We start from the raw sequence: 24486 nt of genomic DNA, 5'->3' as shown, positions 1-24486 counted from the left end.
AAGTTATAGGTGTTCGTTCTTTCCGCGCACTATACGAGATTGGAATAATAGAGAATTCTGAAGGTGGTTCGATGAACCCTCTGCCAGGCACTTAAATGGGTATCCATGTAGATGTAGATGTAGATGTAGGTGTACTACACGAGAAACCCCTGCAAAATACTGCAAGTAACACATTTAAATAACTGCTATAAACCCACCCCCGTTCCAAATATTACGTACAGTACGATTTACATTTCTCACCTACGTAAATAACGATATTAATTACGTTATGCCTACCTCCGCGCTCCAAGACTCGTACGACCAATTCCGACACTCTCCTTGCACTAAGTTGTGCCCCCATTTATCTTACATTCATCTTAAACTCACCAAATTTACCTTGTACACCAAACAGAAATAGCCCACAAAATTCTTATAAAAAACTACACATCAAATACTTTTATTTACACACTTATACCAATACAAGTCACGATATTATTCACAAGGTGCATCTCCCCAACCGTCGCCCTTTATCACATATAGCTCGCCAGTGTGAGTGAGTTTTGAATCTCACTTTTTCCGCTTTTTCACTTGCTCAGATGCAAGCGCACTTTCCTCGTTCACCAACGGACTCTTTCGTTTACAGACAAAATTTTTGACTGCCACTGGAACACCACTTTTCGTTTAGAGAGACACAAAGTACCTTTCTTCATTAACGTCGACCATTTCACTTGTAAGCTGCACATTTTTAATTTCACCCTTCTCGACACACTGTTCCCTCAAAAGATAATTTTTAATATCCCTTTCTTTCTCATCCGTATCTCTTATTAATGTTACAGCATCAGACCGACTCTCAATTTCATTATCAGCATCAAACAATTCATTAAATACTCTCTTTTCTTCTTTCAAGACCTCTTGCTATTTTATATTTCTCCCGTGCCCACCAGTGAAGCAGTAAACGACTCCAATGTTTTACCATACCATTTCTAACCGTTAAGATTCACTTTCTTCCTTACCGTACCATTCTCTACTAAACAAATATTTTCCCCATTACACATTCCTGTATTCTCCTGATCTACCTCTACATCATTTGCAGCATTTAAATACCTTCTAAATGCGCCGTTTCTTCGTCCTTGTAAGCGTCAGATATACTGCTTCCTTCCTCTGAACTAACCCCCAACAATAGCTGCAATATTGTCACAATTGACCACACAACTTAAAACTTCATCTCCCTTAAACAAATAGCCACAAACTTTGTCACTATTAACTCCATTTACATCCATAGATAACTCGTAAGCTTCTTTACTTAAAACATCTATTACATTTGTCGATACATTATGGAAATCACCCACCAATAACTCCATCAATCTCAGCCGATACACCCTATACATTGTCGCTACTGAATCGTTCCGGATGTGAACTCACAGCGCACTCGAATTGCGCCAAATTCGGATCTACCTCCGTCTCCGCTACATTTTCCCTACTCTGAGATTTCTCCGACAATCTGCATTCTGATTTACTACCCAAGACATTACTTTCACATTCGTCCTTTCACGACCACTAATAATTCATGCTTTCATCAAATGCCATCAGTTCACTTCCACCAATAGAAATAAACGTATAAATTCCTTCCTCCGAGATATCTAGATCAGTAGCTTCAACCTTCGCAACTTCACACCTAAAACATCACCTTTACCCATTTTACCTCCCTTTAGCAATAAATTGGTGACATCCACCGACGCATAACAAAATTTATCACCAGCTGCCGAGAATATTGCTACGCGGCTTCCACAAATACCTCGCATATTTCTGTCGATACAACGCAAAATTCATCTCCAACCGACGAGACTACCGTTTCGCCCCCTTCAAAGACAGTTTCACCTACTGTCTCCGATACAAAATCATCTAGATTAGTTTCACCTACATTATTACAATTGTCGCTAGAGACTGGTGCATTTCCGAATAAAATCTTCTCGTCAACCTGAATAAAATTCTCGGGTTTTCGATGGCTATCTACGCCATCGTCGTCACAATCTAAAGCTCGAAAATTTTATTCGAGCTGACCCGGCTTGAAAACTGAGAAGATTTTATTCAGACGTGCAGCCGCGAAAGACTCCGACGACACTCATCACAATTCGTCATAAATCCACCTGCACCAAATCCAGATCCACCTCGGCCTCTCTTCTGGTCACAGACTCTTTCAGCAAGCATGCACTCATTCTACCATTCACTTTCCATTCACAAAATAAATTTTTTAGTTCCATATCCTCATTATCAAATTTCTCAACACATTTTACATCCTTTCTTGCGACCTCTTCATAGTTGCGCTGCTTAAAATTACTCCTCGTTTTATTCTTACTGGTTATTACCTCCATCTACAAAGTTTGTGGATTCTTAGCCAAATTTTTGACACCCAAGAATTTTTAAAATAAAGCGTGCTTTCCAACGTCGGTTTATCTTGCCATCTCGGAACCTGAGACAGACACTCTCTCATTTCCCGACCTCGTATTATTTTCGCGAGGCTCCTGCCGCTCAAATCTTCGTTCTCAATTTTTTATTTCCGTTGTGGGAATTCTCATTTCCATTTCCACTTTGAAAATTATTATTATGGCGATAATTATTTCTTCTATGATCATTGCAATTATTGTGGATATTACTGTTGTTCCCGTTCTGGTACACATTTTCTTGTCTACTGTTCCAATGAGGTGGCTTTAATTCCAACGCCTGTTGACGTCTCTCAATAAAATCTAAAAACTCGTCAATGGTAGTTTGTCGGACTGTGGATATGGTCCCATTGTACACGTTCCGGTAAGTGTCTTTTGAGCGTTGCGGTTTCAGTCAGCTCTCCCAGCGGACGATTTATACGCGTCAACTTGGCCAATTCACGCACACAGAACTTCCGCATCGAGCCACTTCGTCTGAGACTTGGTCTGTTTAGGAACTCTTTCTGAAGTCGCGTTTGCTTCGATTCACTGCAGAATTTATTCAGGAAACAACTCTCAAACACTTCATACGAAGTGAATGAAGCACTCACTAGATTTGCCCACGATTGTACACTGCCCTCAAGATGTCTTTTCGCGGATTTAATTTCTGCCTCTTAACAACATTCACTCACAAAACCGTCGCTACACGCAACAGCAAAATCTGCTGGATGATATTTTCCGTCACCCGCCAAACACTTTGTCGTTCTCGAATCACCCCATGGAACACCTACCACAGTTGTAGTCTGATTTACTGCTAAAGGATTTAATTGTGCCCTCATGTCTTTAAATTGCTGCACAGCTTCTTTAATTAAAACAGCTTCATAATGTTCTCTGTGCTTAAGCCCCTCTCTCTCACATTCTACTACTCTACCTGACAAACTGTTTTTATCTCCTGAATCAGCTCTGGAGTTAAGTAGACCAACCTCCTTGGAAATCTTACTCACCTCTGCCATTATGTCATCTAATTTTGAAATCATCAAGTGTTCTATATCAGCTCTCATTTTTTCCACCTCAGCTCTTACATTTTCTACAACACTTGACTCTAAATTTTCAATTTTCGAACATGGTTCTATTTTCACAGCATTTATCTCTGTTTTTACAGAACCTAGCTCAGTACTCAACGCCACCCTTACCATATTGCATTGCTCCCATACTAGATTGCATTTCTAGCAAAATTTGCATTAACTGTGGCGATTTATCCTCCAAAAGCCTGCCCCTGATTTTGGACTATCTGCCCCATCAGTATGTTCCATTTCGGCTCTCCCACGGTCAGACTTACGACTAACTGGTCCATTAATATTATGTGAACCACTCAGACTGGGTAGTAGGTAACACTATTGGCACAGTACGGGGTGAGGCGTAATACTGAGCGATTTTAAAAAGCGCGCGAATCAAGGTACGTAGGAGAGAGGTGGAGTGGGTAGCATCAGCTACGTTTGGCGCGAAATAGTATTTATTTATAATGGAGCTCTGGACCCAACAGAATCGTGTGCACGCTGCCAAAGCATTTTATCAAAACGGTATTTCGTACCAGCTAGCATGTCGTGCATTCTGCAACCACTTCAAGATTAAAAAGTGTGATTAGTAAGTGGATTGAGAACTTTGAGGAGACGGCGTCAACGACAAAGAAGAAAACTGGGAGACCAAAAACTGTGCGCACAACTGAAAACATCAAACGTGCGAGAGCTGCCATTGAGAGAATGAAACGTCCCCTTTGAAAAATTACGAAAGACTGTGCTGGTAAACTTCTACGGTATTTGATAAAGAAACAACTAAGTAAAACACAACGTACTCAGACAGTTCTCTCTTTACTTATTCTGATCATCACTAAACTGACACACAATATTTTTAGCGCAATGCAGTTTGACTTTCAATAATCCCTATAAAAGAATGGTCCTGACTAACAATAACCTATACCTTTCATGTATCACTTACCTCACAAAAATCTTCGTTACTCGAACTACTGCAATACAGCAAGGGCCAATACTGCCAGCTAAATAAAAGATTCTAACTACTGAAGGCACTAACTACTGATAGGCATAGTTAGCAAATGAAAGATTTACCTCAATAGCATTCTAATTAAACAAATTTCCTTTTTCTGACGGACACACGTCCAGATCGTCCGCTCAAAACTCCGCCATCTCTCTCCCCACATCCAACACTGCTGGCGGCTCACCTCCAACTGCGCAACGCTACGCGCTGTTCACAGCCAACTGTCCAATACTACAATGGCGAGTATTACAACAATGCAAACTAGCCACAGACTGCACACAGCGCCGTCAGCGATTTTCATACAGAGCGCTACATGGCGTTACCAACATAAAAACCTAAACAGCCTACTTACAAGAATCCCTCGTCGCTCAGCTCGCCGGCACAGCGCTACACTTGGGATTTCAAACAGAACGGTAAGGAGAATTTTACACCAAGATTTGCACTTTTACCCCTACAAAATCCGAATGGTTCAGGTCTTTAAGGAAACAGATTATGTGAGCCGAAGCCGGTTCTGCTTAGAATTTTTGAACATGATTATTCAAGACCAGTACATTGTAAACCGTTTGTGGATGATTGATGAAGCTCACTTGCAGCTTGTAACGCTCCCGCCCTACTCGGACGTACGTTAGCTCTATAAAGCCTGTACTGTAATAAGTTCACGGGCTTCATCTTATAAACAAGGATTTTAGTACATAAGTTCACCGCGTGTACCTAATAGAAGCAAAATCGGACTTATACTCAGTCAATAACTACAGAGATGCATCAAGCAAATGTAAAGTATAATTACTCTTTCGCATGGACTAGAAGTATACCCAGTAGATGCTACCTATAATTAATAATTCGGTCGCCAGCCTACTTAGGCGATGAGTGAGTTTTTCCTTGTACAAGTGGGTGCGTGTACAAGCATAGTAACACGTAGTAATGATGCGTTATATGGCAAAGTATGGAACCAGAAAAATCCACTGAACTAAAGTTTTCTCTTTTTGTACTAATTTGGACGAGATAAATTCACACAACACCACACAGCAATGATTACTACGAACTGCATTTTGTATATTGATCAGACTGAAATCGGGCATAGATTGTCCTAGAATGAGCAGTTTTGAAAGCACACATACAATGTCACTATTAAAATTGGAAAACAACACTAATACCCTTAGGTTCAATATAGAACTTAACTTTACTGGTCAAATCTGATCAGCACATTTCAAGGTTTGAAAGAATGGACAAGAGAAGGGGGAGGCCCTGAAACTGTTATGGTCGTTATACTGAAACTATTAAGTACTGAAGGCAAATTAACACTCAACATTATCAATCTATGGATAACTACTCTTTTGTCTTACTTCTGAATAATTTAACTGTCATTATTTCTGTCTCAAATTAATTAAATAGCATCGCTAACTCAATTCAAAAAAACTCTCTTCCAATTTAGTCATACTTTTGTTCTTTACCAACATTTGCAATAACACACAGAACTTTTAAACTTCTTTATAGCATAGATTGATCTACTGATAATTCTTACTAACACTAATTTTTAAACTTTCAGTTCAGGATACTCGGGTTGCACAATACGAGGTAAGGATCCTGTCTAGGTCAGTGATCAGGATAAGTCATGGCTAAGGCAATTCTGGTAAAAGTCACGTTATTATTGAACAGTTAGAAACATTTTCGACACTGGTCCACACAGATAGACTTCTAAAGATGAAATAAATGTTTGACCTGTGCAAGTCGGTGCGGCGGTTGGCGGGCAGCGAGATAGCGGGCAGCACGGCACACATACAAGCACGGCTAAGGCTCACATTACATAGGCACTTTCCATCTTCTTAGCGTCGTAATATTTCCAATTTTGTGCCTCAGAATATAGCCATGCCAAGTAGTCGTCGGACTCGGTGCATCCGAGGCTCAATGGAATCCACTTTTCCTGGGTAGCCGCCTCGGTACAGTACGTGTTCCTCTGACCGATTCACAACTCCGACTGTCATACTGAGCCCGTTGTGCCGAACCGCGCCAGTGTGCGTCTTCCCGCACTCGCCTGCCTCCACCTTTTCCCGCTCCCCTACAGGTAGGGTATTCACCACCGGTTTTCTACTACACATATCCTAATGCATTACCTACGTATGGACCAAGTGTATAAATTACAATTTTCACATCTTACAATAGTTTTAACATTAAATACACTTCCCTTTGATTACCACATTATTTGAAATCCAACATAAATAATAATATTCATTTCAAAAGTTACTCACAGTTTCTTTAACATCACGATACGAACCGAAAAAGAAGTTCAAAACATTGCTTACATTAATTTATCTAAATTCATAAAGAAAAAAATTTATTATATGTACAGTTGTCGTTACAAGCTCTCCGGTTTTGTGAACAAGCCGTCGATATTAAGTGACGATAATCCTAGAGAACTGCATCAGCAACCACTGCACTACGTAAAAGTTACTGTGTGGTGCGTCCTGTCTTCATTAGCGATCATAGGACCATACTTTTTTGAAGATGGTCTTGGCAATGCTGTAACAGTGACTTCGCTGGAATACGCAGACATCTAGGAAAACTTTTTTACTCCACAACTTGCCCATTACGAACTCAACGACGGGACGTTTTTCCCAGCAGGACGGAGCAACCTCCCACATTGCTCGAGTATGCATGAATATTGCCAATCGTTTGTATCCAAATCATGTGATGTCCCGTGATGGGGATATTGTATGGCGCTCTCGTTCACTGGACCTCACAACACGTGACTTTCTCTTGTGGAGTTATATGAAAAGCAAAGTTTGCCAAGATAACCCTCCTCGAACAATTGAAGCCCTGAAAGAGCAGATCCGGCAGGAAGTTGTTCAAATCCCACCGGCAATGCTGAGAAATGTGACGAGTCAGTTGTAGGTCCGGCTGGAGGAATGTGTGCGTCTAAACGGACGCCGTCTTAGCTCAGTTATCTTCAAAAAACAACCGACGTTTTACACTTGCAGAAAATGCTTCTTCATGTATTTTAAGATTATGAAATAAATTTTTTTTTAACGAAGTGTTTTCGCTTAACAGGCTTTCAGCAATCGCTCTTTACTATGCCTCACCCTGTCTTTAACATATGGGACATACTGGCTGCTGTTGCTGAGCTGTTGCTGAATGTGTGGATCCTGTTGATGTCCATGACCACGCTGGTGAATCGAAGTCACCAACGGTAGCCCAAGTTGCCATGGCCGCCGTCGGCCCCCCCGTCCCCCCCCCCCGCCCCCCCTCCCAGCTGGTTTCTGCAGACTCCAACTCAGCACGCCTCCCACCTCCGTGTAGCCTTGTTACTGTTTCTTGAAGTTCCGCGCCTAACTTCCGCACACCTAATTTCTGCTACCGACCGCAACTGCTGCAAAATCGTACGATCGGAGTCCTCATGCTAACTGCCCGTCATGTAATAGATTTGGGACCTGGATCGCAGAATTTTGTAAATGGGTTAGAATTACAGTTGCAATTCTAAAGGAATTAGATTACTATCCCTGATCTAACGATTATTGCTACTATAGTTGCTCTTCTGAGCAGCATCGCATACGGGCAAACCAGTTGTCCGTATACCTGTGGTTACTAGTACTTTAGGCACCTGGGCTATGCACAGGTCTGTTTAAAAAGAATAGCTCGATGTAGTCATAAGGCCGAACCACGCACATATGCTTTCATGCGCCACAGCTGATTCACTGCAAATAGCAACCTGTAGCTGTGATTCTGCTGTCAAATAGTATAAGCACTGGCTAGAATTGCGAGTTAATAAAATACACAGAAATACAAAATAAAAGTTAAATGAATAATTTAGTAACAATCGTTTTATTTCACGTCTGTAACTGATGTAGACGATGGCTGTTGAAGAATGTTTATTTAGGAAAGAAAATCTCAAACAAACGGGAAATGCTCTTACGATATTCACTTAAAATACAGAAATAAAATAGCCTTATTAAATTCAACCAAGTTACGTGGCGAGCGTTATGAGAATGGCAGCAAAATCCCCTAACTAAATAGTACCAAAGATACCTCAAAGCTAAGTCTGTTTTGGAATCACAATACACAAAATATTCACCACCTCAAAAAGGTTCACAGTCGAACATGACGAGTTGCGAATTATCACATGTGATACAAAGAAAAGTGACTCATACTCTGTCTATCCTCAGTTCCTTGACACAGTAGTAAAAAGTTAGAGTCCTGCTCTGGAGCACATTCAGTCCTCTTGAAACATAAAGCCACTTCAGAAGCTAAAGCATGGTAGCGGCCGTTCAACTGCCGAGAATCGGACACCTCCACGATCGAATACCACTCGTTACCACGAGCATGTCTGCCTCTATCCAGAACTCACATAAAAGTGCCAAGAATCGCTCCCTTAAGCTCTTCAGTCGAAAAAGTCTGAGTCTCTACTTAACTCCTACATTGTTCTGCTTTTCCATTGGCTGAAGGCTGACCCCAGCAAACAAACGTCACTCTTAAGCAGGATGTGACTCAACTGACCATTTGCCAGACTAAACTAATATACACTGAACAGCCAAAGAAACTGGTACACCTGCCTAATATCGTGTGTGGCTCCGGCGAGCACTCAGAACTGCCGCAACACGACGTGGCATGGACTCGACTAATGTCTGAGGTAGTGCTGGAGGGAACCGACACCATGAATCCTGCAGGGCTGTCCATAAATCCGTAAGAGTACGAGAGGGTGGAGATCTCTTCTGAACAGCACGTTGCAGTGCATCCCACATATGCTCAATAATGTTCATATCTGGGCAGTTTGGTAGCCAGCGGAAGTGTGTAAACTCAAAAGTGCGTTGTCACGTTGTCCTGTTGGAATTGCCCAAGTCCGTCGGAAAGCACGATGGACGTGAATGGAGGCTTACGTACGTGTCACATGCTCGAGTCGTATCTAGACGTATCAGGGGCCCCACATCACTCCAACTGCACACGCCCCACACCATTACAGAGCCTCCACGAGCTTGAACAGTCCCCTGCTGAGATTCAAGGTCCGTGGATTCATGAGGTTGTCTCCATACCCGCACACGTCCGTCTGCTCGATACAACATGAAACGTGACTCATCCGACTAGGCAACATGTTTCCAGTCATCAACAGTCCAATGTCGGTGCTGACGAGCGCAGGCGATGCGTAAAGCTATGTGCCGTGAAGTCAGCAAGGGTACACGAGTGAGGTCGTACCGATGATGTTTCGTTGAATGGTGCGGTCGCTGACAGTTGTTGGTGGCCCAGCATTGAAATCTGAAGCACTTGTGTCACGTTGAACGATTCTCTCCAGTCGTCGTTGGTCCCGTTCTTGCAGGATCTTTTTCCTCCCGCAGCGATGTCGAAGATTTGACGTTTTACCGGTTTCCTGATATTCACGGCACACTCGTGAAATGGTGGTACGGTAAGGTCTCCACTTCGTCGCTACCTCGGAGATGCCATCGCTCGTACGCCGACTATAACACAACGTTCAAACTCACTTAAATCTGCCCTTTTAGCAGCAGTAATCGATCTAACAACTACGCCAGACATTTGTTGCCGTATTCTGCCCGTTAACATGTGTCTGCATCTGAATGCCCATGCCTATATCAGTTACTTTGGCGCTTCAGTGTAAAATACCATACGTCGTAAGCGAATGAAAATAAGCAAAGGAGACTACTTATCGTGTTGAATTATCAGTCATTTCAGATACTGTTCTAATAATAAGAATGGCAGCATTAGCTCTTTGAACAAGATTATAAACATGGGCTTCCTACTGCATAATGGTCTGAAATGCCACTCACCCTTCACAAACAGAATTCCCACCTAGTATGTTGTTGTTGTTGTTGTTGGTTGTGCTACAGTTCCCCTGCACCCTGCAGCCTGGTTACATCTTCCACCATCCTTTTTCATGCACAACCACATACAAAATTAATACTGAAAACAGACATACAACTAATCTTTGTACTTCCTGTACAGTGAACCAAGAACCCTCTCTAGCTTGAGCAGAACTGCTCCGAAGTCTGAGTTACGGGACCTATAAATAACTATAGTTAAAAGTTTTGTCTCACCAAATTCAACTGCCTCTGCACAACATTCAAATACCTGTTCAGTGCAGTGCTTTGATACAACAACGGACTCAAATGGAGTACTGTTTGCCACATAGATGGTGACTCACCCACTCCGCAGACAACCCCTTGAAGAACAGCCAGAACAAACAAACCTTCAGTGGTCGGATTCAATATTACTGTTTGACACAATCAAGTCGTTTAAGTATCTCGACGTAACGTTGCAAAGCGATATGAAGTGGAACGGACATATGAGGAGTATATGAGGCCTGTGGTAGGGTAGGCGAATGGTCGACTTCGGTTTATTCGGAGAATTTTAGGAAACAGTGGACCAGCTGTAAAGGAGACTCAAAGAAAGGCCTCGCCGCTTGTTGGTGACGTCACGTCAGCTAGGCACGGCGAACGCCAGGTCTGTTGCAGGCAGAAACGCCTATAAATCTCTTATTTTTGGACAAAATGTTTGGTATTTAGATGAAAGATTTTCTTACTATCGTAAAGCTACAAATGAAGATCATAGTTCTGTGTTACTGAATCCTGTCGAAACAAACGTAGATCAATATGATAAGATGCTTTGCCCCATTGCAAGCTTCGGAAATTTTACATTCAAGCAACTATATTTACTTGATCCATTTTGCTATCGAAACTTACCGCAACCCCCTTACAATGAACTCGTTTCTTTTATTTATTTATTTATTTATTTTCGTTTGACATCGTCAGTGGACATGTGAACTAATTTACATGTGTAAATGTCCAACTGTTGCCAGTCATTAGATTACAGTCGTTTTCAACGAAAGGAATTCTAAACAGGAAACAAAATAGCTTCATACATCGAAAATACTGCTGAGCTTAAACTTTTTTAAACATGCACATTAGAAAAGATAAATATTCCCCTCTTGCAACTGAAAGGAGAAACTTTATAAGATAAAAAAATTTATTTGATAAAACAAGTATCTCTCTTTTGCCTCTTCTTCTGTCCCCGACCCCCTTCCCCCAACGTGTACAATCACAAGATATTTCATTAACATTCAGTGCTCCTCACCCCATAGTCAACCAAGATACCTAAAGCAGAGCACCAATATGTTCACAGTTTCTTGTAAAAGCAACCCAGTACAAACGTAACTTCCTCAGATTTACAAATAAAGTAAAGCAGCACGAATTCTGTTGCTGCTGGCCCATGAAGTTGTTTTTGTACGTCAATCCTTAAAACAGGTGGAAATTTAAGTTCAGGAGTACACTATTTGTTAAGAAGTGTAATGAATTGCACAATTAATTGATTGCAGAAATCTCTCAGAACAATGTGTGTTGGCCGGCCGAAGTGGCCGTGCGGTTAAAGGCGCTGCAGTCTGGAACCGCGAGACCGCTACGGTCGCAGGTTCGAATCCTGCATCGGGGATGGATATTTGTGATGTCCTTAGGTTAGTTAGGTTTAACTAGTTCTAAGTTCTAGGGGACTAATAACCTCAGCAGTTGAGTCCCATAGTGCTCAGACCCATTTGAACCAATGTGTGTTGGTCAACTACCGCCAATAGTTTCACATTTTCCTGTGTCAGAGAGGGAGACACCACCATTATGAGTATGCCTGCAACAGACCTGGCGTTCGCCGTGCCTAGCTGACGTGACGTCACGAACAAGCGCCGAGGCCTTCCTTTAAGTCGGTATAGTGCGCTGGTGCGACCTACCCTTAAGTACAGCTCGAGTGTTTGGAATCCGTACCAGGTTGGGTCGAGGGAAGACATCGAATCAGTTCAGAGGTGGGCTGCTAGATTTGTTACCGGCAGACTCGAACAACTCGTAAGCGTTACGGAGTTGCTTCGGAAGCTCAAATGGGAATCTGTGGAGGGAAGACGACGCTCTTTTCGAGGAACACTATCGAGAAAATTTAAAAAACCGGCATCTGAAGCGGACTGCCGAACGATTCTCCTGCTGCCACATATACTGCACGTAAGGACCACGAAGATAAGGTACGAGAAATTAGGCCTCATACGATGGTATATAGACAGTCGTTCTTCCTTCGCTCATAAGCCAGTGGAACAGCGAAGGAAATGACTAGTACAGGTATAGGGTACCCTCCACCACGCACCGTAAGGTGGCTTGCGGAGTATCTGTGTCGATGTAGATGTAATCTATATCCTGTTAAAGGAAACCTCTGAACCGTCAGATTATTTAAGTGGTGTTCTGATATACCAACAATGTCAGAGTCAACTTCTAGAAGCAGTTAGCTAACTTTATCCATAATACCTCTTATATTTCGATGAAAAATGCTACTTCCTTCACTACTTGCATATCTGACCTTCTCTGAAGGTTGGCAGGGGTACCTATCAGTTGACTTCAATCTAAAAAATGTGCAGCTCTAAAACCAACTACTACATCGACTTTCTCATGGGTGATCCCACCATTGCCCACTATGCTGTCAGCTATAAGCTCTGCCAACCTCCCCCTCCATACCTACTGAGGTGCAGGTCATGCCTGGTGAAACGCGATCTATTCATTGACTCAACTGGCACCATTGCAGTGTGGGACATCCCCTCCGCTGTCAGTGCCTTCTCCAGGCCCGTGTTAACACGCCTAACACTAGCATTAAGACGAGGCCGACCGTGACGCTCTAACAGCTGCACGAAGTGCAAATAGGTGCTACCAGTTTGCACTGCTATCTTTTCCAGGTCACCACCTGCATCATACTCCCCGTCCCAATTAAGACTATTCCCAGCTCCATCCACAGTCACTACCTGATCTTCTTTCGTACAATTCCTACATAACTCCCCTATGTTAACAGCCGCCTGAGCCAACATTGCACTGGGCTTCACAATGCTGGTGACCTGGTACTCACTCCCCAACACTTCCTGCAACTGCTGGCCTACACCTCTGCCATGTGAACTACCTAACAACAGAACCTTCTTCGTTCGGTATGAAGCTGGAACTTGTAACGCCGGAAATGCATATCCTCCTATTTCCATCTATTGTACTATCAATTTTTTTCCTTATTTTGTTACCTGAAGATATGATATTTCTGTGTCTTTATATATTGTAATTGTTATGCATTTATGTCGATGTGTAATTGGTTTGTTTTGTAAATATTATTTGTATTTTTACACTGGGTCTCGCCTAGGGAAAACTATGCTATCGAACGACTACGTCGATAGGTCGTGTGGAGAACCAAAGTGTTTAGGATCTTTGGTAGTGTTAACTCTGCCGCGTGGAGCGCGGGCAGAGGTAGTCTGGCTGGGGTAGGGCAGTGGAGCAGGTGTGTTGAGTGACGCTCCCGCGAGTTGCCGCGCTTTCGGGGTTTGGCAGCATGTAATTGCGCTCGACTTGCTATGTTAGTTTCTGACACGGTGTCGCGGACGGGAAGCATTAGCTGGCGCACATCAAGAGCCCGTTTCGCCTGATGACCGTGTCGAGAAGAAGGCGCGCCAACATCCAGCTTCGGCAACAGCGACGGCCGACAATGAGTGACTGTCGCCACCTCCTCGATCGACGACTTCAAACCTTCAATCAACCAACAAGGAAGAGTGGAAGAACGTAAAGTTTTAGAACTGTATGGCAGACCTCAGCTTTTCAAACTGTTAAATTTTTCTCACTAAATTAGAGCAATGTAGCATGAACCTTTGTTGCTCATTGTCCCAATTGTATTGCCAAGCAGGCTCCCTTCCATTTCCGGAATGAACCCGAGTGTCGTTGAAATTCAAACGCCAGCATTAAAGCAATATCATTCGATTTCACTGCTTTAATTTCAAAGTTCAGTTAAGGTATTCATAGCTGGCTACAATATTTAGATTACACAAGCACAAATTAAGAGTGCGAGTTTTGTTACCGTAATTTAGCTTACCTGTGACTGCAGCTCAGCTTGGTACGTACTAAATTTTACTATTGTTAATTGTTCAGAATCATTTAATTCAAGTTCAAAGTTAAACCTCTTATTTCTAAATTGCGTAGATTCAAGTAGCTTTTGAAATGATTGTTGAGGTAGCGCAAGACTAACCGTATTTTACTGAATTTCGATGTGCTTCAGAAACAAAGCTCACTATTAATTTCAGTCACTAAATTAACTTTCAATTTTCCGGTTTTATTAATTCTTCTGCTAAATTAAGTCAGAGTGTAGCGAAATTTATTACTTCTGACAAACTTTCAGTTTTCACAGTACACCTTCAGTTGCCACGCTCCTAGTGCTAATTGTATGTGTAATAACCTTTCTTTTTCAGTTATTATAGTAATTGTCCATAGGACTGGCGACCGTAATTCCCCCAAATCTCAAATATCTAATTACCGCTAGTTAATTGTTAACGTGACGGCCGCACATTTACTTTCTTTATTAACTTTACCCTTTTAAAAATTAATTTCCACCAGTTTCATTTGCATTTTTCCTTTCATTTAGATGTAACCCTTTCCTCCCTCTTTACTGACAGATTAACTTCGGTGACGATTGCTTTTTCCCAAATTTCCATTAGGTACACGCGGTTTAATTTTTCACTGTCATTAAGGTCGATAAGTGAGGGGGAGGTTAGAAAGTGTCTTAGGGTCCATAAGTACTGAGATCTGCTGCATGTTTCCTACACCTACAGCTACAGGAGACTCCTCTCCACTAAACTAATACTGAGACTTGGTAGCCACGGGAAGGCAGGATCGGTTACGATTGTGGACGGGGCCGTAGTCAGCTACAATTTGTTGCCTTTTATAGTTCTACACATTTATTATAAACCAGTAATTACAGACTCTACAATAATTAGAAAACACGTAATTAATGAAGGAATGAACAACTGTGTAAAATAATAGTGTTTTCAGTGCATAACAATTTAGCAAATCACCATAAAATACAGATACAAATGATGTTTTAAAAACAAGCCACTGTGATCACGGCTGAAGGGCTTATACACCAAGTATGGCAATAAATTAACAATGTTTAATGTTTAAGAACTCGCTGCATTTTACAACTTACAAATATTAAAATATTACAGGTAAGTAGCCACAAACACAGCAGAAGTCATCAGACGCCAGACGTGGCAGTAAATAAGGTTTTAAAGGCTTACTGCTAAAAATAACAATACCAAATTAGAATTTTAAGGCAAATAACCACAATTACGGCTGAAGGTCTTAAACGCCAGGAACGGCAATTATATAAAAAGAAAATTAGAAACTGCCGTAAAACAGTAAATACAATAGCAAAGGTTAATTAAAAACAAAAAAAAACAAGCAACTGATCACCAAACGGGTCAAATAAACCTTGTAAGACAACCCTTACACTGCTGGATTTATTCCAGAAGGCGACCAGAACTATTAACTTCGCATATATAACCTTTAATGTAGGCATTACAAGGTATTATAATAAATAATACAATAATAAAACACAAGGACCAGTCACAGACGGTGCTCCAGGAATCGACCTCTGAGAAACACTTTCGCGAGCGATGAGATAGGCAGCCAAGAGTTGCATTCACTTCACAGTATGTTAACTCAGACTAGTGAAATGGCTGTTGATATACTTTCCGGGATGTGAGGTCGTGGTCCAAGAACTTTTCTGCTCCTTACGTTTCGTCCAGAACGGCGCTGGACTTCCTCAGAGGCGCTGCTCCGCTGAGTCTTGCCGACTGCCATGTCACCCGGTCGTGAAAGCCTTCATTCTACAGACTAGTGAAAGTCCGACGAATGACTAATGATAACTTGCTGAAGCTACCTGACGTACGACAAACCAAATACAACGATGGGACCGGTAGTCTGCACAACGTCCCCAGAATATTGTGTTTAGAGCGCCCGGAACGAGAAATGAATCACTACCACCAAAGTAAAAGCATCACCAACCGGCCTACAATCAAGAAAGCCGTCAAAACATCACGCCTTACCGGACAGCGGCGCCAAGACGAGGAAAAAGTACACTGCCGTTACATACACCAACCCCCAGGGCAGGTAGCTGGGGCGTCAGCAGCCACCAGGCAGGAAAAATACCGCTGGTTGAACTTAACAAATTGTAACAAGCTGAAAGCAGTAATAGGAATAAGAAGTCGAGGAAAGCTGATCAGATCCGCCTTCCCCAAGCTCTCCACTCGCTGCTCTTCGCCTCGGCGACACTACGAGCGGCAACACGACCCAGGTCACTGGAAAATCGCGAGATATCACAATGGTGGGGGTTTCTCCACTTGAGTTCAAGTGCACTCATCTTAAAGCTTGCAGGATCCGGTTTACAACGGGGTCGTGCACCCTCGTGACCACAGGCCTTCTATCTGGCAGTCCATGCGTGCCGCCAGCAGTCCCGGTGTGTTTCACGCACTGTGCGGACCTTGCTACTCCTCGGTCCCCAACCGACGCCACACTCACACGACCCAGAAAAACAACGACGTCGCCTCAGAGATAGGGCAACAGTTACTACATATCGATAACCGCCGGTGCTGCCACTAGCGGACAGGCAACGCTTGCGAAACTGAGTGGCCCCAGTCGACACGAGAAGAGGAGAAACAACCGCAACCATGCCAACTAAACGATACCGTCTGGACTCCAACAGAGGGCGGGAACCTACAATGTGAGCCGCAGCATGGCTCAAATACACTCCTGGAAATGGAAAAAAGAACACATTGCCACCGGTGTGTCAGACCCACCATACTTGCTCCGGACACTGCGAGAGGGCTGTACAAGCAATGGTCACACGCACGGCACAGCGGACACACCAGGAACCGCGGTGTTGGCCGTCGAATGGCGCTAGCTGCGCAGCATTTGTGCACCGCCGCCGTCAGTGTCAGCCAGTTTGCCGTGGCATACGGAGCTCCATCGCAGTCTGTAACACTGGTAGCATGCCGCGACAGCGTGGACGTGACCCGTATGTGCAGTTGACGGACTTTGAGCGAGGGCGTATAGTGGGCATGCGGGAGGCCGGGTGGACGTACCGCCGAATTGCTCAACACGTGGGGCGTGAGGTCTCCACAGTACATCGATGTTGTCGCCAGTGGTCGGCGGAAGGTGCACGTGCCCGTCGACCTGGGACCGGACCGCAGCGACGCACGGATGCACGCCAAGACCGTAGGATCCTACGCAGTGCCGTAGGGGACCGCACCGCCACTTCCCAGCAAATTAGGGACACTGTTGCTCCTGGGGTATCGGCGAGGACCATTCGCAACCGTCTCCATGAAGCTGGGCTACGGTCCCGCACACCGTTAGGCCGTCTTCCGCTCACGCCCCAACATCGTGCAGCCCGCCTCCAGTGGTGTCGCGACAGACGTGAATGGAGGGACGAATGGAGACGTGTCGTCGTCAGCGATGAGAGTCGCTTCTGCCTTGGTGCCAATGATGGTCGTATGCGTGTTTGGCGCCGTGCAGGTGAGCGCCACAATCAGGACTGCATACGACCGAGGCACACAGGGCCAACACCCGGCATCATGGTGTGGGGAGCGATCTCCTACACTGGCCTTACACTACTGGTGATCGTCGAGGGGACACTGAATAGTGCACGGTACATCCAAACCGTCATCGAACCCATCGTTCTACCATTCCAAGACCGGCAAGGGAACTTGCTGTTCCAACAGGACAATGCACGTCCGCATGTATCCCGTGCCACCCAACGTGCTCTAGAAGGTGTAAGTCAACTACCCTGGCCAGCAAGATCTCCGGATCTGTCCCCCATTGAGCATGTTTGGGACTGGATGAAGCGTCGTCTCACGCGGTCTGCACGTCCAGCACGAACGCTGGTCCAACTGAGGCGCCAGGTGGAAATGGCATGGCAAGCCGTTCCACAGGACTATATCCAGCATCTCTACGATCGTCTCCATGGGAGAATAGCAGCCTGCATTGCTGCGAAAAGTGGATATACACTGTACTAGTGCCGACATTGTGCATGCTCTGTTGCCTGTGTCTATGTGCCTGTGGTTCTGTCAGTGTGATCATGTGATGTATCTGACCCCAGGAATATGTCAATAAAGTTTCCCCTTCCTGGGACAATGAATTCACGGTGTTCTTATTTCAATTTCCAGGAGTGTAGACTTGCTGAAATCTATTGGTGATATGTAAAGTACTACTGTATCGATATCTCCTCCTCCAAGCTGCTAGTTCCCAATCCCCAGCGCCCTTATCCCTCCTCATCCTATCCAGTTCCTACTTTGCGTTTTGTAAGTGCACCTGAAGGGCACATGTCTTACTCTCCTCCTCCTCCATTAACTTGTTTCTGCTACAAATCCTGCATTTCCCCGGAAGGATCTGGCTAAAAATGCCTACTGGCTTCGCCAATACATTCACCCCACTGAAAATACTTTGACCAAATATCACACCATAACATACTACTAACAAACCTACGGCAAAGCCCACACTTCCCACTCGCGGTAAAATATTAACACTTACTAAAAAAACTAAACGTCTACGTTACCTGAGTTCAGTTACCACAGTACAAAGATTTAAAGAACTAACAAAGCGATCTAGAATTTCGTGCTGTTCAAAGAAAGCAACTACTTGTATTGATAGCTACTGTACCACAACTGATACCTGTACCAGTAAAACTGCACACAATTTCTTGTCCAATTCTAGACAAGAACTGTCCATCTGCTGGGTGATCCATAAGGTCCTCGACAGGCGCGGTTCGTGGTTTCATTACTGGGGGAGACTGCGACATTTGTCGATCAGAACTGACCTAGATTCAGAACTAACCTAGATCTCGGGCTACCAAATGGTTCAAATGGCTCTAAGCACTATGTAATTTAATATCTGAGGTCATCAGTCCCCTACACTTAGAACTACTTAAACCTAACTAACCTAAGGACATCACACACACACACACACACACACACACACACACACACACACACACATCCATGCCCGAGGCAGGATTCGAACATGCGACCATAGCAGTCACGCGGTTCCTGGCTGAAGCGCCTAGAACTGCTCGGCCACAGCGGCCGGCTCTCGGGCTACCACGCTAGATATCAGTCTGTCACCTAAACCAAGATTTCAGGATTGGGAGGGGGGGAAGGGGGCAATATCACACTCTTGTCAAACGTTTACATACTGTATCTTCTTTCTTTTTCATAATCGACTACTAAATAACATCAAAAACTAACTCCAAGATTAAATCTATAGGTATCTTATTTATTCCCCAAAGTCGGATTTCCCGGCGGTTTGCTACAACAAATCGTACTAAAAGACGTGTTTTGGAGAGATCTTTAATCCCGTTTCTGTTAGCTTCGATGCATGTTTGTTATTTTAGCTATTTTCGTTTCTAAACTTCAAATGTTAAGTGTTTTTTGTGCTCAAACCGCGGCGTTCATGAGCTCACATTGTGAAACATTGATGTGTCCATGATGTAGTGGATTTTGCGCTGTGATTGGCTGACATGAGCAACCCGAACGACTGTTATGGTAATTTAAACACCGTATTCGTCGTATTTATACCTGCGTATTACAAAAATGTGCATTGTAAGTGATAAAGCGCACACAGACACTCTGCTGCATTGTACATTGCTCTGTTAAAATTGCGTATATATCCTTTGGTGGATTTACACAGTTTTTCTTCTTGACTCATGTTTACATTGGGTCTGGGCACATTCCTACCGTACATTCCAAAATTTTACCTGATAAATTGCACACTGAATTCATGTTGTGTTGTATACAGCTTTTATTCGCAAGACCCATTCATAATCCACTCACAAAAAGAAACCTGCTAATAACACACGTTACCCGCAGTTGGAAAGCATAAGTAACCCGGCATATTTCGCTCCCTGCGTATACTCCTACTTCGCGCGTCTTCTGTAATCATTCGTAAAACTCTTGCTAGGTCATGACACTTCTGTTACCGTACTCTAGTGCATTTTCGCGAGACGAAAACTGCCCAAAATACCTTCAAAACAATATACTGAACTTCGGTCAATGACACAATCAAGCATAATAGATATACTGTATACAAAGACACGTGTTCGATAGCGAAGTTTCAGCTGCTCAGTTCAGTCCTTTTTTATGTAAGCAGTCGACCGTGAAAATGATGTGCTGGTTGGCAGGACACCCTTCGGCTGAAACACCAGAGCCTTCGGGACGCCCATAAGAACTGTACTCTCGAGGAAGCCACGCCCCCACCTGTGCTACATAGAGCTAGCGGCATTTCAAGGCACAGCCTTAAGACAGGCTACTAACTGTTCGAAAAATATGGACTGATATCACGTATCAACAGTTCCAAAAACGTTGGCCGCCCTTAATTAAATCTCGCGTTCTGATAATTTAAATTCTGCAATACGTTATTGAGAAATATTTTTAATAGATATTTCGGAGCGGCTCTGCCTCAGAGCCTTTCATTACGAGACGCGTCTGCTCCTCGTCGTGTGGAAATTGAAAAGAATCAATAACTGTAAAGTGTTAACTTGTAAATTTAAAACTGGCAGAAAATCTCACTTTCCTGTTCGATGTTCTTGTGATAAAAAGAGCAAATGCCCACTAACGAACAGAAATATGTTTCGAAGCTTCTGTTTATTCCAGTCTGTTGAGGGCAGAAGCAACTCGCTTGGTGAAACTATGGTTGTGCATTGTCCTTAACCGGAATGTGCTAGCAAAGAAATGTCCATGTTGTTGTTGTTGTTGTTGTTGTTGTCTTCAGTCCTGAGACAGGTTTGATGCAGCTCTCCATGCTACTCTATCCTTTGCAAGCTTCTTCAACTCCCAGTACTTACTGCAACCCACATCCTTCTGAATCTGCTTAGTGTATTCATCTCTTGGTCTCCCTTTACGATTTTTACACTCCACGCTGCCCTCCAATACTAAATTGGTGATCCCTTGATGCCTCAGACCATGCCCTACAAACCGATGCCTTCTTCTAGTCAAGTTGTGCCACAAACTCCTCTTCTCCCCAATCCTATTCAATACCTCCTCATTAGTTATGTGATCTACCCACCTAATCTTCAGCATTCTTCTGTAGCACCACCTTTCGAAAGCTTCTATTCTATTTTTGTCTAAATTATTTATCGTCCATGTTTCACTTCCATACATGGCTACACTCCATACAAATACTTTCAGAAACGACTTCTTGACACTTAAATCTATACCTGATGTTAACAAATTTCTCTTCTTCAGAAACGTTTTCCTTGCCATTGCCAGTCTACATTTTATATCCTCTCTACTTCGACCAACATCAGTTATTTTGCTCCCCAAATAGCAAAACTCCTTTAGTACTTTAAGTGTCTCATTTCCTAATCTAATTCCCTCAGCATCACCCGACTTAATTCGACTACATTCCATTATCCTCGTTTTGCTTTTGTTGATGTTCATCTTATATCCTCCTTTCAAGACACTGTCCATTCCATTCCAAGTGCTTTGCTGTCTCTGACAGAATTACAATGTCATCGGCGAACCTCAAAGTTTTTATTTCTCCTCCATGTATTTTAATAACTACTCCGAATTTTTCTTTTGTTTGCTTTACTGCTTGCTCAATATACAGATTGAATAACATCGGGGAGATGCAACAACCCTGTCTCACTCCCTTCCCAACCACCGCTTCCCTTTCATGTCTCTCAACTCTTATAATTGCCATCTGGTTTCTCTAGAAATTGTAAATAGCCTTTCGCTCCTTGTATTTTACCCCTGCCACCTTCAGAATTTGAAAGAGAGTATTCCAGTCAGCATTGTCAAAAGCTTTCTCCATATTTTTCACATAAATGATGAATGGTGGCATGCAAAAACTGAATACTGACGGCATACACATTGTCTTGAAAATCCGATCCAGACAAATCAAATGCATCCATCCCAAAAATACTGAGAATGGAGCAAGAGTGAATTGCCATGAATGGCACTAGTGTAGTCGTATTTTTGTATTTCTCTTTCAAAGTGCATGTCCTGAGAACAGAGATACTTTTGTAGTCGTAGGCTGTGAGATGCAGACGTGATTTCTGTAACTTAGGGTGTCCCAATTGCTGATATGAATTCTGATTCATTAATTTGACAAAGCACCAGTGTCTAGCTGAAAAGATACATTTTGATCGCAAATTTGTAAAGATATGAACAGTTTAAGATTATTCCTCTGAATGTGATTGTCAATTCTAACTTTTGGACGACTGCCTTTGTTTGATTCGTGAGTGACGGAAAGTTCTGCTGTTTGTTTATCTGATGAGAGCTGATTCGAATGGGTAAAGTTTTGCACTGTGCGTGTACCTTTCTGCACTTGCAGCTACGGCTCCTGTGAGTATTGCCAGAAGGATCAAATGTGGACTAAGAATGTGAGATCAAACTGATTTCCATTTCCCGAATTTAGATTTGTATGGGGCAGAGTTTACTTCACGACGCATTCGCAGGCACATTTAATGTCTGTGTCCTGACTTGTGGCAGCTTCGGCATTCCACTTGGTGAAAGAAGCAATGTTTCTAGTCACGTGGTACATAACACTTAACACAAGACTTCGGAGCATGCGAATTTTCAGTCAAACCGGCTGGCTGTCTCACATACTGCCTTCACTCTTTGCTGCGGCCGTTGTCAACATGTGCCACATGAACTGTCAGCAATGTTACAACAACGAACACATGAAAGTCTAGTTCTGCAAAGTATTGCCCGTCCTGAGATTCAGTCGCTATAAATACGTCAGTGAGAACAGAACTGCAATGCTTTAAAGTGTCAACCTTATTCTCTTTTCAGTCAGGTTCCGAATAATGGAACCATGAAGGATTTAATCTTGAAATGAAGCTCCACAAGCGCAGTTTAATTTACAATTCCTCTAGTCGAGAGAGACAATGTCGATACCACAAACGTGAGATGGACCTGTGAGCCATGGATCTCTAAGTCATCATAAGGAAGATGAGCATGAGTTCCTTATGAATAGTGTTCACCAAAGGAGGTCTGTGGTATTGGCGTGCTTAGGATGGTGGAAGCATTGAGATGGAGATGTGTCGCTAGCGATTTCAGTCACTCAGTATTTCTAAGATCACAGTTTATACTTAACAGAAGTAGTGTGAAAGTCTTCTACCCACAAACGCTGCAAATAGCTCTAGACATGGTAATCATTTCGTTTGATGAGAGTTTTGTCTTACTACATCCCAGATCAACTATGTCAAGTGTCATATGTTTGTGATCAAAAATAAATGGCAGTGGAGTGCACTCATCAAAAAGTGCCGCACTAGACAAATAGTGAATGAAATATCAAACACAGACATCGCACGTTTCCATAGACTTTCTAAATTATTTCTAGTCTGTACGGATATACGAGGTGTGGCTAGAAAAAAACCGGACTAGTACTGGTGAAACAATAAAACGAATGCAATAAGGCTGAAAGTCGCGTGGCCAGTCACGTGACTCTCGCTCCGCCTACTGCTCGAGTTTCATCTGCCTCCTGCACTCAGTCTGCCCGTGGCGTCTGTTTTAAGTAGTTGACGTTTTGTCTGTGCGTCGGAAAATGTTGAGTGTACAGAAAGAACAGCGTGTTAACATCAAATTTTGTTTCAAACTAGGAAAATCTGCAAGTGAAACGTTTGTAATGTTACAACAAGTGTACGGCGATGATTGTTTATCGCGAACACAAGTGTTTGAGTGGTTTAAACGATTTAAAGATGGCCGCGAAGAGTTAACAGGAGTTGACAAGGAAAGTGTTAGGCAGATTCTTCATCAAAGTTTCAACATGAACAAAGTGTGTTCAAAAATGGTTCCAAAGTGTCTCACAATTGAACAGAAGGAACGCCGAAGAATGATTTGTTCTGACATCCTGGAAAACATTGAAAGTGATCCCACCTTCTTACAAAATGTTATTACTTGCGATGAATCGTGGTTTTTTACTTACGATCCCGAAACTAAACGCCAATCGATGCATTGGAAAACTCCTGGTTCTCCACGACAAAAAAAGCACGAATGTCAAAATCGAAATTCAAGGCAATGATGATTGTTTTTTTTTTTGACATCAAAGGGATTGTGCACATTGATTGGGTACCAGAGGGACAAACAGTGAATCAGCATTACTACATTAGCGTCCTGGCTACCCTGCGTGAGCGAGTACGGAGAAAACGGAACGATTTGTGGAGAAAAAAGTCATGGATCCTTCACCAAGACAATGCCCCAGCTCACAGTGCGTTGTCAGTG

The sequence above is a fragment of the Schistocerca nitens genome, chromosome 4 (assembly GCF_023898315.1).
Source record: "Schistocerca nitens isolate TAMUIC-IGC-003100 chromosome 4, iqSchNite1.1, whole genome shotgun sequence".
In the NCBI taxonomy this organism is placed as follows: domain Eukaryota; kingdom Metazoa; phylum Arthropoda; class Insecta; order Orthoptera; family Acrididae; genus Schistocerca; species Schistocerca nitens.
The sequence above is the reverse complement of the archived record's forward strand: the minus strand, read 5'-3'. Positions refer to the sequence as shown.